Genomic DNA, 6,706 nt, shown 5'->3' with positions numbered 1-6,706 from the left:
GTAGGCTCGTTAACCTGGGATATTGAATCCCTGGTTAGGACCGCCCTCATCACTAACCCTGATCCCGGTGGGGGTCCCGCGGATCGTTTGTTTGTACCTGTTTCTGTCCGTCCTCACGTACTTCAGTGGTGTCACGCATCACGGTTTGCCTGCCAACCTTCTGGTGGCCCACCATGACGGCAGACACCCGTGAGTATGTCAAGGCCTGTACAGTCTGTGCCCGAGGAAAGGCTTCTCATCGCCTGCCAGCTGGCCTCCTCCGTCCTCTCCCAGTGCCTGGCTGCCCGTGGTCTCATATAGCTTTGGATTTTGTGACGGGACCTACCACCTTCCCAAGGTAACGACACATTATTAACTATTGTGGATCGCTTTTCCAAGGCAGTGCACTTCGTGGCCCTTCCTAAACTGCCCTCTGCTGCTGAAACTGAGGATCTGGTGGTGAACCATGTTTTCCGCATCCATGGCATCCCCTTGGATATCGTGTCGGACAGGGTCCCCAGTTCACCTCTCACGTCTGGAGGGAGTTTTGTCGGGCACTGGGAGCGACTGTAAGCCTGTCATCGGGTCACCACCCCCAGACCAATGGACAAACTGAGAGGGCTAATCAGGATTTAGAGGCGGCGCTGAGGTGTGTCTGTGCCCGTAATCCAGCCTCTTGGAGCACACAGCTCACCTGGGTGGAATATTCCCACAACTCATTGACCTCTCCGGCTACAGGTATGACACCATTCGAAGCATCGTTGGGTTATTTACCACCTCTCTTCCCAGTCCAGGAGGTCGATATCGCCGTACCTTCGGTTCAGCACAACCTGCGCAGGATCCGCAGAGTCTGGAGGGAGACCAGAGCTGCGCTCCTGCGAACCCGTGAACAGAATCAGAGGTTGGCTGACCGGCAGCAGAGACCTGCTCCTGTGTATAGACCGGGTCAAAAGGTTTGGCTGAATTCAAAGGACATTTCTCTCAGTGTGGCCTCCAAGAAACTCGCTCCCCGGTTTATTGGGCCTTTTGAAGTAGAGACTGTTATTAACCCTTCTGCTGTTCGCCTCAGGCTCCCTCAATCTCTCAGGATTCATCCAACCTTCCACGTCTCTCAATTAAAGCCAGTGTCTGCAAGCACTCTGTGCCCTCCTTCCGTCGCCCCTCCACCGCCCCGGCTCATTGATGGGCACCCTGCTTATACGGTCAGGCGGATACTGGACGTTCGCTGCAGGGGGCGTGGTTACCAATACCTCGCCAACTGGGAGGGTTACGGGCCTGAGGAGAGGAGCTGGATCGCCCGGGGGCTCATTCTGGACAACGCACTCCTCAGGGAGTTTTATCAGAGAAACCATGACAAGCCAGGTAGACCACCTGGAGGTGGTCGTTGAGGGGGCGGTACTGTCATGATTCACATCATGGCAGCCCTCCCTTCCCTTTTTGTGGTGTTGTTTGTCATTCCCTGTCTGTTTAATCCTCATGTGTCTCTCCCCTGTCTGTGTGAGTTTGGTGGGCGGGGTTCATGTTCTCAGGCGGCGCCAGGTGCAGCTAGTTGGTCATCAGGATCTCGACTGCAAAGACTTCCTTCTGCTTCACCTCGGTGCCAGATTGTTTCACCAGCTCGTGTGGTTTGTACTCTCTTGGCTTCTCTGGATGACTAGTTCTCGTGTTATAGCTTGTGTAGCTCACCTGGTTTTTCTTCTCTGCCTTGCGCCAGATCGCTGTTCGTGTTTTGCTTCACCTCACCTGTGCTTTTTGGACACCACACTGGGATCACGGACACTGCCACTTGGAACCTCGCACTACCCCTCCCCCTTGAACTTTTGGAGTCACATTTTGGAAATAAATCTTTTTGTAAACTTTATCCTGCCTGTCTGAGTCGTGCTTTTGGGTCCAGAATTTGTACTAACCGTAACACTTAATTTAATTTTACAAAAGATTTGAAGTAAAACCGACTTGTGATTTAGTGCAATGGGCTTAACATAATAAGTGTAATAATTATGCAAAGCAATTGACATTACAAAAGATTTTAAGTTCAATCAACTTGGCGTTTAGTTTGTTGTACTTAAAAACTTAAGTTAAATTCACTCAAGTTTTCATTATACATTGCTTACATTCCTCAATTTTTTGAAGTAAATTCAACTCATCCGGGCTTACAGTGTACAAAGTTCATTTTGAAATAAACAGCGAGTGCATCAAAGAACTCTGTCACCAATACATCCAGGTAAGGTTATGCAATACAGTCATTACTGTACTATACATAGTGTGTTTGCAGTAAACTACTCTATAAACCTGGAGTACAGGAGGACATACAGTAGGTCTACAGCAAAGCATTTACACACACTGTGTCTGATTACTGTCAGAGAGTCATGGAGATAGAGGCCAATCAAGTCCCACATGAAATGATCTACATTGACGAGGCTGGCTACAACTTGGCAAAAAGGCGTCGGCGTGGAAGAAACATAATTTCCAAAAGGGCCACAGTAACCGTCCTGGGCCAGAGAGGAGCCAACATCACCATGTGCGCCGCAATCTCCAAAAATGGTACACTCCTGCATAAATGTGAGATCGGCCCCTGACCACCTTCTCCTGTTTTTAGACGACCTGCACAAAAGACTGGTGGCAGAGGCAGAAAGGGGACAGGTGGGAGACCACTTTCCAATAAATGTGGTATTCCACCATTCCTGTGCAGTCATAGCCGGGTTTGACACCCATACGAGGACGATGTCCCTTTTCCTTGCCACTTACTCTCCTTTCCTCAACCCCATTGAGGAGTTTTTCTCAGCCTGGAGATGGAAGGTTTTTGAGCGTCGCCCACAGGACCAAATGTCCCTCCTGGATGCAATGGATGCTGCATGTCAAGACATCACAGCTGAACACTGCCAGGGGTGGATAAGGCATGCCAGAAGATTCTTCCCAAGATGCCTTGCCAGAGAAGATATCAGGTGTGATGTGGATGAGAACGTGACCAAATGCAGAAGACCGGGCAGATTAGAAGAGGACTTTTTTTTCTTTCTTTATTCTTCTGTGGCTTTTTCTGTTTGTATATTTTGTATTTTCACATCCAATATTACAATATATGGCAGCTATACTGTATATTTTTGTTATCTTGCAGTAATGTCCTGTTGCAGATAAAGCCTTTACTGTAGCAATTCTGTCTCTGTCTTCTTTTTTTCATAAACAGTACATTTACTCTGAAATGGGTCATTCCTTTTTTGTAATACATATATGAGAGATGAGATGAGATTCAACTTTATTGTCATTACACATATACAAGTATAGAGTAACGAAATGAGGTTTGGCATCTCACCAGAAGTGCAAATAAGCAGAAAGTGCAAGAGTCTGTGCTATGTACAGTAATTACAAAATTTACAGATGTCGACTAAAAAAAGTGAATTATTAGGTATATATGGATGGATGGATTAATGGGATGCTATAAATATAAATAAATGCTATAAATATAAGTATATTCTTAGGATTATAATATACAGATTAAGGTGCAGTGAGCATGCTATACTAGTTTACAGATAATATACAGAATATGGACATATTGTACAGGTCGATAACTTATTGAGGTGATATGAACATACTATAATACAATAATACAGATGGATGAGAGATGTGTGTGTGTGTGACCAGGAGGAGTGGTGGGGGGATGATGGGTGTGAGGTGATGTGCAGGGGAAAGGGGGGGGGGGGGGTCAGCAGGGGGCGGAGAGAGAGAGGGAGAGAGAGAGAGAGACAGAGTTCAGAGTTCAGGGGGTAGAGTTCAGTAGAGAGACAGCTCTGGGGAAAAAGCTGTTCCTCAGTCTGTTGGTTCTGGTCCGGAGGCTTCTGAAGCGCCTGCCGGAGGGCAGGAGGGTAAACAGTCTGTGGGCAGGGTGGGAGGAGTCTTTAAGGATGCCGTGAGCTCGCCGCAGACAGCGTGTTCTTTGGACATCCTCAATGGCAGGAAGTGGACACCTTGTGATGCGCTGGGCGGTTTTTACCACCCGCTGTAGCGCCTTACGGTCTGCGACAGAGCAGTTTCCGTACCAGACTGAGACACTGCTGGTCAGGATGCTCTCGATCACACAGCGGTAGAAGTTCATCAGTACAGCTGAGGACAGGTGGTGTCTCTTCAGTGTCCTCAGGAAAAAGAGGCGTTGATGAGCCTTCTTAACCAGACTGGAGGTGTTAGTGGACCAGGAGAGGTCCTCTGTGATGTGGGTCCCCAGGAACTTGAAGCTGGAGACACGTTCAACAGCCATCCCGTTGATGTGAATGGGGTTGTGCGTGCTTCCTCTTTCTCTCCTGAAGTCCACGATGATCTCCTTCGTCTTGCTGGTGTTGAGGAGCAGGTTGTTGTCAGCACACCAGGCGGCCAGATGCTGTACCTCCTCCCTGTAGGCCGTGTCATCGTTGTTGCTGATGAGGCCAATCACCGCTGTATCGTCCGCAAACTTGATGATGGTGTTGGATCCATGTACAGGTCTGCAGTCGTGGGTGAAGAGGGAGTAGAGGAATGGGCTCAGCACACAGCCCTGTGGTACGCCTGTGTTGAGTATGATGGTGGTGGAGCAGGTGTGTCCTGACCTAACATACTGGGGTCTGTTGGTCAGAAAGTCCATTATCCAGTGACGGAGGGAGGTGTTGAAGCCCAGGTCTCCGAGTTTAGTGTTTAACTTGGAGGGGATGACAGAGTTGAATGCTGAGCTAAAATCAACAAACAGCATTCGTGCGTATGTGTTGTTATTGTCCAGATGAGTGAGCACAGAGTGCAGCGCAGTGGAGACTGCATCCTCTGTACTCCTATTGCTGCGATAGGCAAACTGGAATGGGTCCAGTGTGGGTGGGAGGCAGTTTTTCAGGTGTGCTAGGACCAGTCGCTCAAAGCACTTCATTATGATGGGTGTGAGTGCCACAGGGCGGTAGTCGTTCAGGCCTGTCGGGCTGGAGTGTTTCGGCACTGGGACAATGGAGGTGGCTTTGAAGCATGCTGGCACAGCTGCTTGGGCGAGGGACAGGTTGAAGATGTCCGTAAAAACCCCAGTGAGCTGCTCCGCACATGCTCTAAGCACGCGCCCGGGGTGCCGTCTGGACCAGCAGCCTTTCGAGCGTTGATCCGGCTCAGTGCAGCGTGGACGTCTGTGGAGGTGAGTGAGAGGGGCTGGTTGTCTGCAGGAGGTCTGGTCGTGGTCTGTGTCTCTCTGTTGTCTCTATCGAAACGAGCATAAAAGTGATTTAGCTCGTTCAGGAAGGAGACATCTGTGGTTATCGGGGTGGAGTTTCTGGGTTTATAGTCACTGATGGCCTGGATGCCCTGCCACATGCGTCTGGGGTCGGAGTTGGAGAAGTGTTCCTCAACCTTCAGCTTGTAGCAGTGCTTGGCCTTGATGATGCCCCTCCTCAGGTTTGCCCTGGATACGCTGTAGGCCATTGTATCATCTGATCTGAAGGCGGTGTTGCGGGCCTTCAGCAGGAGGCGCACCTCCTTGTTCATCCATGGCTTCTGATTTGGGTACGTGGTGATCTGCTTCCATGTTGTAACACTGTCAATGGTGGTGTTGATATAATCCAGCACAGAAGAAGTGTAGGTGTCAATGTCTGTGTGAGAGCCCGAGGTAGCCTGAGAAGCAAACATACTCCAGTCTGTGTGATGGAACTTGTCCTGAAGTACAGAGTCTGTCCCCGCTGGCCACACTTTAATCGTTGTCACTGATGGCTTCACACGTTGGATGAGTGGGGAGTACTTGGGGATGAGGAACAAAGAAAGGTGGTCTGACTGTCCCAGGTGGGGGAGGGGGGTCGTGGTGTAGGCTCCTGCGATGTTTGTGTAAACATGGTCCAGAGTTTTGTTTCCTCTTGTATTGCAGGAAACATGCTGGTGAAATTTAGGGAGCACTGTCTTTAAGTTTGAGTGATTAAAATCACCTGCAACTATAAATGCAGCCTCCGGGTGAGCAGTCTGTTGTTTACTGATAGCGGTGTAAAGTTCCTTCATAGCAGCTTTAGCATCGGCATCAGGGGGGATGTAGGCTGCAGTTACAATAGTGGAGCTGAGCTCCCTTGGCTGATAGAAAGGTCTACATTTAACCATGAGAAACTCAATGTTAGCTGAGCAGTGTCTCCCAGTAATGACAGAGTCTGTACACCAAGCTTTGTTAATATAGATGCACAGCCCTCCTCCTCTGGTCTTACCGGAGTCCTCTGCTGTTCTGTCTGCTCGGTGTGTGTGGCGACCGGCTAGCTTGATAGCATCGTCCGGTACTCCGTTGTTTAGCCATGTTTCCGTGAAGATCATGACATTACAGTCCATAATTCTCTTGCTGTGGATGATGCGAAGTCGTAACTCGTCCATTTTGTTCACCAAAGACCGCACATTAGCGAGGAAAATGCTGGGTAACGGGAGACGGTGCGGTGTTATGTTTTATGGCGTTTTGCCATTTGTGTGTTGTAGGTGTGTTGGTGCGTTAAGAGTTCAGGAAAGTTGTTAAAGTATTAGAAAAATGATGTGTGTGTGTGCGTGTGTGTGTGTGTGTGTGTGTGTGTGTGTGTGTGTGTGTGTGTGTGTGTGTGTGCGTGTGTGTCCTCAGTGAAGTGTGTCAGTCTCTGCAGAAACTTCCAGCTGCAGCAGTCAGTTCAGTTTCTGTTCAGTCTGACTGAGGGAGGTTTTTGTACGACGCTTTTTCACTGTGTGAACACCCACTGACTGTTGATGACATGAAAACTCTGACAGTAGTAAACTGCTG

General features: G+C 49.1%; 1 long non-coding RNA gene across 1 annotated transcript; it reads left to right on the top strand.

Moving 5' to 3' along the window:
• The first annotated feature begins 532 nt into the window (after positions 1-532).
• Positions 533-1,840, top strand: LOC136179758 (uncharacterized). Its single transcript, XR_010666724.1, has 2 exons — positions 533-1,604; positions 1,694-1,840. It is a non-coding gene; the product is annotated as an uncharacterized lncRNA (long non-coding RNA).
• The last annotated feature ends 4,866 nt before the right edge of the window (positions 1,841-6,706 follow it).

Source organism: Labrus bergylta, chromosome 8, assembly GCF_963930695.1.
Source record: "Labrus bergylta chromosome 8, fLabBer1.1, whole genome shotgun sequence".
Lineage (NCBI taxonomy): Eukaryota > Metazoa > Chordata > Actinopteri > Labriformes > Labridae > Labrus > Labrus bergylta.
Note: the sequence above shows the minus strand (reverse complement) of the source record. Positions and strands in the feature narration are given on the sequence as shown.